Source organism: Aotus nancymaae, unplaced genomic scaffold (genome assembly GCF_030222135.1).
Source record: "Aotus nancymaae isolate 86718 unplaced genomic scaffold, 86718_ANA_hifiasm-v0.15.2.pri h1tg000058l, whole genome shotgun sequence".
Lineage (NCBI taxonomy): Eukaryota > Metazoa > Chordata > Mammalia > Primates > Aotidae > Aotus > Aotus nancymaae.
The window spans coordinates 53,210,485-53,222,013 of NW_026988472.1; the positions used below are offsets into that span (position 1 = coordinate 53,210,485).

General features: G+C 35.5%; 1 non-coding gene across 1 annotated transcript; it reads right to left on the bottom strand.

Moving 5' to 3' along the window:
* Nucleotides 1-5,150: 5,150 nt before the first annotated feature.
* Nucleotides 5,151-5,284, bottom strand: LOC135269990 (small nucleolar RNA SNORA20). The gene has a single exon (XR_010338220.1). It is a non-coding gene; the product is annotated as a small nucleolar RNA SNORA20 (small nucleolar RNA).
* Between the last annotated feature and the right edge of the window lie 6,245 nt (nt 5,285-11,529).

An 11,529-nucleotide genomic window follows, 5' to 3' on the forward strand; every position in this document is an offset into this window, starting at 1 on the left:
CAAGCAATTCTCCTGCCTCAGCCACCTGAGTAGCTGGGGTTGCAGGCATGTGCTACCATGCTCAGTGAATTTTCGTATTTTTAGTAGAGATAGGGTTTCTCCATGTCGGCCAGGCTGATCTTGAACTCCTGACCCCAGATGATCCACCTATCTCAGACTCCCAAAGTGCTGGGATTACAGATATGAACCACCACTTCTGGCCAAATTAATTTAAAGTGACCTCACATTTAGTGTCCCCAGCCCCCGTCAGATGCAAACTCACATGATCCCATAGGCTTTAACACAATCCCGCAGAAACAATTACAAGACAAATCATAGGCTGTCATGCCAAATAATCATGAGATGCACACAGAACAAAGGCACCAGGAGGGAGAGACTTCAGGTATAACAACCAAATGCACAGTCTTCAAATACTTGCATAAATACACACTGATTTTTAAAAATGCATACGTGATACAAAAAAAAATCTATTGATCGTGACTATGATTTGAAGCCATTAGAATTTTAAAAATCTTTTTACATTATGGTGCATATTCATTTAGAGTGTTAAATTGGATGTAACAAAAGCTATGTTCATGAAATACAGTTTGTCAAGGGAAGCTTCAAATAGATTTTAATTTGGACATACAGGAATCCAGCATTTAACTTTGTTCTTAATCTTTTGCATTTATTTTATTATTAATGTTTTCTATTATAAAAGTAACTATTGTTGGCAGATTTATATTGATATTCCTATCACTTTCCCTTAAAGTGCTATACAATATTATTTTTTATACAGCATTGGTAATTGTGTTAGGTTGTTTTATTGCTGCTGTAAAAAGTTACCATGAGCCTGATGGCTTAAAACAACACAGATTTATTTCTTTATAGATATAGGAGCCAGAAGTCAGAAATAGGTCTAACTGGGCTAACATCACAGTGTCCACAGAACTTCAAGAGGCTCTAGGGGAGAATTCATTTCCTTCTGTTGTTGATTGTGTGTGTGTGTGTGTGTGTGTGTGTGTGTTTTAACCATGTGAAAATAAAATTTCAACAAGGGTACTGTAGAATAGGTTGTACTGAGTCATAGAAAAATTTAATAATCTCACAAATTGAGCTGAAGAATTGTCCCCAAACATATAAACATACATGTTGTGTGTGTGTATACACATTTTTGATGCTCCATATACTTTATGCATTACCTATATATGTACCTTACATATATTAGATATTATATATATTTGATATATTATACTTATATATTTTATATAAAAGATATACTTTAAATATAATATACGTTCATGTGAAAAAATATATAATACATTTTAGTAGACATGGTATTTATATCCAGAATTTTGAACACCATTTTTAGCAAAAATTAGAATGATATACAGTATCAAAGGAAATAATAGTTTGCCATTTCTCATAACTGGAGAAAGGCATTGTACCAAGAGTGCTCTATTGGAACTGTGCAAATTTTACTATGCAGCCATAAAAAAAGATGAGTTCGTGTCCTTTGTAGGGACATGGATGAACCTGGAAACCATCATTCTCAGCAAACTGACACAAGAACAGAAAATCAAACGCTGCATGTTCTCACTCATAGGCGGGTGTTGAACAATGAGAACACATGGACACAGGGAGGGGAGCATCACACACTGAGGTCTGTGGGGGGAACTAGGGGAGGAACAGCATGGGGTGGGGAGTTGGGGAGGGATAACATGGGGAGAAATGCCAGATATAGGTGATGGGGAGGAGGGCAGCAAACCACATTGCCATGTATGTACCTATGCAACAATCTTGCATATTCTTCACATGTACTCCAAAACCTAAAATGCAATAAAATATATATTAAAAAAATAAAAAATAAAAATTAAGTCCCCAATTAAAAAAAAAGTTCAAAAAAAGAAGCAAATCAATTCAGTTGGGCATAATTTTGTGAAACTTCATTAAATCAGGAATAAAGAAGAAAATTCTTAAGCTTCCAGAGCAAACACCACACACACCACCACCAGCACTTATACTACATCCAAGTGAACAATAATCTCATTGAGATCAGAGTTATTTCTTGTATATTTTATTGAAAATAAACTTCCTATTACTACTGTAAACAGTGATCTCTCTACCTTGCCATAAATAGAAATTAACAAAATATATATTATCTTCTTTATTTTTAAAAATACTTTGTCAAATATTTATAAGATCAAGGAAATATAATTTGTTATGACAAAGCCAGTGATCAAGAGTACCTCTCATCACAGTTCATGTCTGATATGGTTTCACCATGTCCCCACCCAAATCTCATCTTGAATTGTAGCTCCCACAATTCCCACATGTAGTGGGAAGAATCCAGAGGGAGGTAATTGAATCATGGGGGCGGGTCTTTCCCATGCTGTTCTCATGATAGTGAATGAGTCTCATGAGATCTGATGGTTTTATAAAGGGCAGTTCCCCTACACACACTCTCTTGCCTTGCACCATATAAGACGTGCCTTTGCTTCTCCTTTGCTTTCCACCATGATTGTGAGGTGTCTGCAGCCATGCTGAACTGTAAGTCCATTAAACCTCTTTCCTTTATAAATTACCCAGCCTCGGGTATGTCTTTATTAGCAGCATGAGAACAGACCAATGCACTGTCTTAGGCAGAAAAATGCTCCCCAAAGATGCCCATATCATTTTATCTGGAACTTGAGTATATGTTATATCCCATGATGAAGGGAATTATAGTTGCAGATGTAAGTTGATAGGCTAAACTTAAAGAGATTATCCTGAATTACCTAGGTGGGTTCCATATGATCCTTAAAATTGTAAAAAGGTGTCAGAGGAAGAATCAACCCAATGTTGATGCCTTTGATGACATTAGAAGGCACCATGGAAAGAGGAAGCTCAGCAACTTCTAGAAGCTGGAACATGCAAGGAAACAGATTCTCCCTTACAGAGAGAACCCAGTTCTTCCAACATCTTGGTTTCAGCCCAGTGACATTCATTGAGGACTCTGGACTTTCAGAACTGTAAGATAATAAATTTTTGTTGTTATAAGACATCAAGTTTGTGGCAATTTGTTAGATCAGCCATAGCAAGATACTTTCAGCCCACATACAACATGCCACAGAATTATGTACCTACTATTCCCTCAATTTGTACACAATTGTGCTCCACAGATGTACATTCATTGTATAATATTCCAGTGGTTTTAACAGCATATGATTGGGGTCACATTACACACCCTCTTGTGGAACTTGATTTTCTCCGTAAGCTTTGTCTATGAGACGCATGCAGACTTACAGATGGAGTTATGCTTCATTTCTCTTTATCATATTGCTATACTGCAAGCTTACTTTCAGGATGACAGCATATCATAGGTTCCCCTATTTACACACAGTTTAGTTATTGTTAATGTCCCACCTATTAGCAGGTGCATTGTACCTGCCTTTGCAAAAGTTGTTATCAGTGAGAAAAATGTAACAGTAAGCTAAGCTAACCCAATCCCCATGTTGACTTTCCCTTAATTATTCCTGGGCTATTGGGCCAAATTAACTTTGGAAGACATTTAGGCTACAGTTTAAATGATAATAGGCCTTGCCCCAAACCCACTTTTGTAAAGCTGACGGGAGGCCATCAGCCTGGGGAGTGGAGAGGAGCTTGAGTCCTGCAGACATAAAGGATTGTCAGCCATTATTCCAGAGCCTGTAAGATATGCAACTTACCCAATTACTCCTGCAAATTAAGCACTATTGCAGATTGGTCTTTTGAGATATCTTTCCAGGTTTTTTGCATGCCAGACACCCATGGCTCCACATGGACCAACAACCCCACTTCTGTGGCCTCACCCAGAAGTAATTTGGCCCAACAGGAGGACAGCTTCAACCCCCTATGATTTCATCTCCACCCCAACCAATCAGCAGCAAGTACTTGTTACCTAGCCACCCCCATCCATTCACCCAAACTGCCCTTGAAAAATCCTAACCTAGGAACTTTGAATGAGATGATTTGCATAGAACTCCATCTCCCACGTGGCATGGGAAGACTTGTGTCTATTAAACTCTTCCTCTACTACAAATTCATGGTCTTTATCAATGGGCAGGAAGAACCTCTTAGGTGGTTACAAGGTGAGTTCTAACCATTTTACAGCTATCATCAACAATGTTGATAAGAACATAATTCCACATGTCTCTTTAGGAAACATAGCCAGAAGGCAAAAGAATGGGTTTCGGATGTATACTTTACTTTTCAGATAATACCAAATCGTTCCACAAAGACATCACAACAAAACACACTCTGACTCACAGTATGTGAGCTTCTGCTGTCTTCAAGAGAGATTTCATACCTATCGTCAGATTTCTAACTATGTGCAACCTCACAGATGTAAAATGGTAAGGTTTTACAGTTTAGTTTTTATTTTTCAAGTTACAAGTGAGGTTGATTATATTTTGTTTATTGGTCATAAATATTTTATTGTCTTTGAAATGTAGCATTGAAACTCAAATACTATTTTATCATTCCTTAAAATACAGTTTTGAAGTGTTTAATGTATTTCAGATATTTATCCTTTCATGTTTATGTCTAGGCTAGTCAAACTATTTATACCCCAAAAGAAACATATTTGAAAGTGAAAGGATATACTATTATTTCTGAACAAACTGGAACATATGGAAGCCTAAATCTTTGTTGCAAATATCAGCTGTTAATGAATAGAATTTAAAGTTTTAATATGAAAATTTAATCATTTTCTTTACTTATTTTATATTTATTTTTATTCTTTATGAAATATTTGGCTGGGCATGGTAGCTCATGCCTGTCGTCCCAGCTACTCGGGAGGCTAAGGCAGGAGGCTCACTTCAGCCCATGAGGTAGAGGCTGCAGTGAGCTGTGACTTTGCTACTGCACTCCAGTCTGGGCAACAGAGCCAGACCCTGTCTCTTAAAAAAAAAAGTATATATATATAATATACACACACACACACACATATATATATATGTCTGTGTGTGTGTATGCATAATATATATTTCTATGTACACATTTATACATAAATACATATTAAATGTATATTTATAATATATACATTTAACTTGATGTCATCAATCTATTCTACATTCTGTTTCTAAATATTTTAAGGTTTTATTTTGTGCAAGATGTATCTTTTTCATTTGCTTTTCTTTTTCTCCCAAAAGCAACAACTAGTCCATGCAGAAGAGATGAAAACAGTAGTTACTTCATGTCGATTTACAATGGTCCAATATTGTTTTTTCCTGTGAGTGTAACTGGTCATATCATTGTGAGACTACACCAGCAAATAAACGGGAAGGCGTAAGATCTTTTCTTAAGACCTCTCTGGAAGTGAATTTTTGAGATGTGAAATTGTGCTTTTTCCTAGTATCCTGGCACTACTTGACAAATAATCTCTCCTTTCCCCACTGTTTGGTCATTGCATTTCTCTCATACGAAAAGTTTTTATGCTTCCTAGTGTTAGTACTAATCACTCCCATTGGAGCCATCAATATTTAATCCCTGTGTATTCACCTTACTGTCTTCATTACTGCAACTTCTGGAACCGTTGGCACTCTTTTGGACAAGTTTTGATCTTTGCATTCATCTTCAGAAGACTGTTTTCTGTTCCTGTTTCAGCTAAAGACAACAGATCCACTCTAATCCTAAAGTGATTGTAATGGTGTATAAATTTAGTGAGACAAATTAGGGGCAGGCTTTATGCTGACTTTCTAGGTCTTGGCTCACTGCAATCTCCACCTCCCACGTTCGAGCAGTTCTCCAGCCTCTGCCTTCCGAGTTGCTGGGATTACAGGTGCCCACCACCTCAACCGGCTCATTTTTGTATTTTTAGTAAAGACGGGGTTTCACCAGCTTGGCCAGGCTGGCCTCGAACTCCTGACCTTGTGATCCACCCACCTCAGCCTCCCAAAGGGCTGGGATTACAGGTTTGAGCCACTGCACCTGGTCTCAGGGGTAATTTTTAATAAGGCACTAATCCCATTCACAAGGGCTTCACCTTGATGACGTCATTATCTCCCAAATTTCCCACCTCCTAATACCTTGAAGATTAGGTTCCAACATACAAATCTAGGCGGACACACACACTCAAATCCATAGGCAGATTCAAATGAATGCCACACTTCAGTCCCTGTTCTGCCACTCAATATCTACAAACAAGGCAATTATAATAATATGCACCATAATTGTTGCAGAAAAACTGAACTCACTCCTAACCATGTCAGTTAGCAGAAGCAAGAATTCCAAGTGCAACTGTTTTCCCAGAGGTTTTGAAATCTTACAAGGATGAGTCTGCTTAATAAAAATTGGATTGTGTTTGGCCTCAGGTTGTAAATCCAGCAACATGTAGATTTTAGCATTTTAAATAATGCAACAAAATCTACACAGTGTTTTAGAAGGCGCTAGTCTTTATTATGTGAGAGAATTTGTTCTATAAGTTCCACAGGGAAATCTGTAGGGAATCTGATACCATGTAAGTGGGATTTACAATTATATTAAAGATAGAGGATTTTCTTAAACATGACTACTTCATACTTTAGTTTTTTTAATTTTTTCAATGAAATACAATGTAGAATCTTAGTTTTCTCCTTATTATTATTATCATTTAATATGGGATCTTACTCTGTCACCCAGGCTGCATTGCAGTGGTGCAATCATAGTTCAGTGCAGCCTTCAACTCCTAGGCTCAAGCAATCCTCCCTTCCCAACCTCCCAAGTAGCTGGGACTACAGTTTTGTACCACTATGTGCATGTAATTTCTTTAAACAACTTTTTTGTAGATAGAGTCATGCTATGTTGCATAGGTTGTCTCAAACTCCTGACCTCAAGCGATCCTCCCACCTTAGCTTCCCAAAGTGCTGGAATTACAGGCATGAACCACTATGCCCACACCTCAAATTGTTTTTTCTCATTTGTTAGCTGTATTTTATAGGCACACACATATACATGCATGCTTTCATATGTACACACACATGCTCAAATATGTATACCCAAGCACATATACACATACATTATAAATACTGTTTTAATATATGCATATATATAGCTTCATACAAATGTTAATATATACAGTTAGCAAAATATTTGGTGCTAATATAAATTATAGCTTTTAATAATATTAATATAAATTGTATCTTTTGAAAATTACACATTGTTATTGTTGGTTTAGGAATAATTTATTCTCTATTTTTTAAGATTTGACTATTCCAACTATATAAAAACTATGTTGATAAGCCCATAAAAGTATGCCTCCAACAGTAAAATCCCCTGGAAATTTGCAGAAGGTGACAATAATATCTTAAAAAATATGTTTTTCCCTGATGTGGGCAGTGAATATAGGATAGAATGTTTTATCACAGCATTGCCAGGAAATTAACAGTTGGAAAATGGTCACTCAGTGAAAAGTAAAGTGACTAGACATTGAAGTTCAACCTTCCTTTGATTGTGTAAAGTACAATAAGCTCTATTAAAAAGCATGAAAGTTGAACTTGAAAACCATTCAGGGGTGTTTTGCTTCCCTCATGGATGAGTATTCACATTCCAAGTTCATCTTCAGCTAGGCTACACATGATTAAAGACCACCAAAAAACTAAGATAAAATTTTATTCCCATGTAACTGAATAATTTAGATGAGCAGCTCTTAAAATTATTTTGTTCTGAGGATTATTTTTATTAATGTCCTCAGAGCCACTTAATTAGCTTATTACTCATCTTTGGTACAAAACTGATGAAAAGGAAGTAACTGTGACCAAAGTGGAGAAGAACAATAGTGATCCCTTGGTTAGGGATGAAAATAAAATACAAGCACATTAATTTCATGGATATAAGTTCTGTTAGGGCAAATACCTTGAATATTTGGAAGCCACCTTCAGTATACCTAATGTTCAAAACCACTTATTTAGGCTTGCATTTTATGTTTAAAAAATACAACTGCAGATTATTTGGTTTCATTCTATTTGTATAGCATTTGACTGAGAATTGGTGTGTTTTGCTGGAAGGAGGTTTTTGTTTATTTGTTTACTTGTAAATATAAAATTTTCAACTTTCCCAAATCATGTACAGGATCACACTCCTTAATTCAATACTTGGTGCCTAATTCTTCTCCTAGAAATATTTTCCTTTTAAAATCATATTTATAATTATATACACAATATTAATCTGATGATGATCTTCATTTCTTCAGTGGATTTTGATGCATGTGAGTAGCCTTAGCATGTAGAATAATTTCCACTGGAACTTTCTCTCATTAAGAAAATTATATTGTTTTCTTCCTTCTCTTCTTATGCAATGGGCTAAAAGAAGTATAACCAGAAAATACTTTCTAATATAAATATAATTGGTAATTTGATTTAAACTATAATGCTATTTTCATTCAGTGTATAGGATTCCTATGGTAAACAAAAAAAATTATTTTTTGCATTATTTTAAAAATAGTTATTATTTAAGGCTTAACAATGTAACTTATCAATTTGATATGTTTTTAAATTTTAAACATATATCCTTCTATTTTAACTGACTTTTTACCACTATAGTCTCTGAGAAGCGTTCTCTTATAGAGACCAATAAGAGAATTGTTAGATTTATAAAAAAAAAAAAAAGCACCAAAAACCAAAACACAAAGCAAGAGAACATAGAACTATCAATTCCAGAGCACGAAAGAGAAGGGAAAACATGATCGTTATTGAATAATGTCCCATTATGTTGAATATGTCCCAATGTTGAATAATGTCCCAATATGTCCTACAGCTCCTCATATAAATCTTAGCCGGAACCTTCCTATCTAAATTTCTAGCTATGCTGTTGGAGTATTAAGTAGGGGAGAAATGCCCCATGCTATGGCAATTCATTATTTTTTCTTCTATGTGCTTGTGAGTTCAGCCTTTTGGAATGATGCATGACCTTTCCACAAAGAGGCTGTTCTGATTGCTGTTGATTTAATTACACAGATGAACTTTAACTGCTGAAAGGTAGTACCTCAGCCATTTAATGCAAACATAGCTGCCTCTCTTATCCTTTATTATAAAATATCCTATTATACTTCAAAGATGACAGAATCAATTTTACTTCTTACTGTTTTCCCTGATGTAATGCTAGAACTTTAAGCACTTCTTCTCCTTCCTCCTTCCTCTCCTCTTCTTCCTCCTCCTTCTTCTTCCTCCTTCATCTTCCTCTTCCTCTTTCTCTGTAATAAAGTACACTATATACAATAAGAAATTTACTTCTTTTTTTCTTTAGATGCACATTTTGCTTATTCCCTTGAAACCAATTAAGATATTTTTGCATAATTTTGTTATTTTCTAGCAAATGAAAAATATATATGTATAAGAAGAGAATAGACAATAGCTATCCAGAAAGATAAAATAGGACATGTGTTTAAGTGGGCCAGATTTCAATTAATCAACTCTTATATTACTATTCATCATTACTGTTTAAAAACCTGGAAATGATAAACACAATTGATACCTCCTGGAGAACCTGCCTGAGGCTCTTCTTGAGGAATAGATTTGTCTATACTACGAACACAGGACTAATGTGTTTCACTACAATGTTAAGATGGCTACAATGTCATTAGGCAAAGGGACTTTTTCAGCTCCATTATAATCTTACAGGACCATCATCCTACATGCAGGTTACCATTGACTGAAACCTCGTTATATGGCCCATGAGTATGTCTATATTTCTATCTGATCTACATATAATCTCCAAAACTAGAAACATGATAGGTTATTCAAATTGCCCTGAGAAGTCTGCCTTTTTCTCTGCATTGTCTGGATAGTCCAAGTTATTTCTGAAATGCAGACAAGAATATAAGATATTGACCTCTAACCATTCACTAAGCTCCATCTTAAATTGTGCTTTAATTTTGACCTTCAAAGAGTCTTCGCTTCATTGAGATGCAGCCAGCAACCACATGACAACTGCAATTGTCATATTTAAAGAATATCTGTTAGTGTATCTCTTAAGCTCTGTTTGAGTCAGGAGGGTTTTGAATCTGTTCAACATTTTATCTTCCTTTAAGGCTTACAGGTATACCAAAATAAGTAACATTTATGGCAGGCAATTTATTTCAAGAAAAATTAAATTTAGTTTAGCTTTCCTTTTCCTTTGATTTTAGGCAAATCTTTCTTTTTATGAGAATTTAAACTAATTTATTTTCATTTTTGTTGATTTTAAAATATGCATTCTTACTAAAACATGCACCTCAAAGGTGGTTATCTGCTTATATAACACACTGACAGAACACATATATGCATAGTAACGTATTTTGAAAAATACTTTCTATTTTCTACACTCATAACCTTGTTGACAGGTTTTAAATTTTGGAAGCAGATCTTGAAGTTTTAGGTAACAGAATACAGATGAAATCTCAGAGATTTTCAAGGACATAGCTCGCCTATACATTTTTCCTTAGGGATAAAAAGAAAAAGACATAAGAAGTCGACATTAATCAAACTAAACTTTCTGAATTCTGAGTAGTTCTGACACACACTTATCTATTTTCCACTGAAAATGCATTCAAAGTACCATCTCTATATAAAGTCTTAAATATTAATTTTGCTTCACTTTTAGAATAAATTTCATTGTATTTTCCTTGCTTGTGTATATTTTATGTACCTTGGTGGAGTCCAACTTAAAATGCTCTTGTGGAGTCTTAGTAAGATAAATAAGCAACAATGAGGAAAGGGGCTGAGTTGGGGAAGAACCACTGTTGTTAGAGATGGCTAATGACACACAACCCACTGGCACAACATCCTGCTCCCAAATGGCTGGCTCTGCACGTAGTCCCAGGGGCAGGGCCTTGTTCTGCACATAGTCCCGTGCAGCACGACTCTATTAAACTTCCCTCCAGCTTCTGCCTCTTTGCAGACAGTTTTCCTGCAATGTATCTTCAGCTTTCTCGAATATATCTGCCTCCTTTATCCACAACTGTCTTGGTAAATTCTTCTACCACCTGCGATGCTGGCCCCAGCCAGTTGCATCCATGAAACTATTTTCAAAAATTAAAACACAGAATAATGACAAAATATCTACTTTAGTATTTAATCAGAAACTGTGGCCTCACATAAGATGATGAGCATATTTCAATCAAAGCTATTGGCCGGATGCAGTAGCTCATGCCATCACTTTGGGAGGCCGAAGTGGAAGAAGCACTTGAGCTCAGGATTTCAAGTCCAGCCTGGGCAACATGGTGAGAAACCATTCCTATTTTTAAATAAAGAAAAAAAAAAAAGCATTATTTAACAAAATATTAACTCAAGTTTTGATCTTTATTCAATATTCAATTAAGAAAAAAAGTTGTGTTAGAATACAGTTTATTCTGACTTTTTTCATTAAATGTGTATTTCTCCAATATATTTCAAGTTTTCCACAATAAACATATTGTCTTAGCAGTCAGACGAAAAGCCCACACTTTGCATTCTTTGTTGTTTTGAGAAAGTAGCTAAACTGGCATACATTATACAGTCATTCCTTGGTATTTATGGGGAATTGGTTCCAGGACTCCTATCGATACCAAAATTCATGGGTACTCAATGACCTGATATA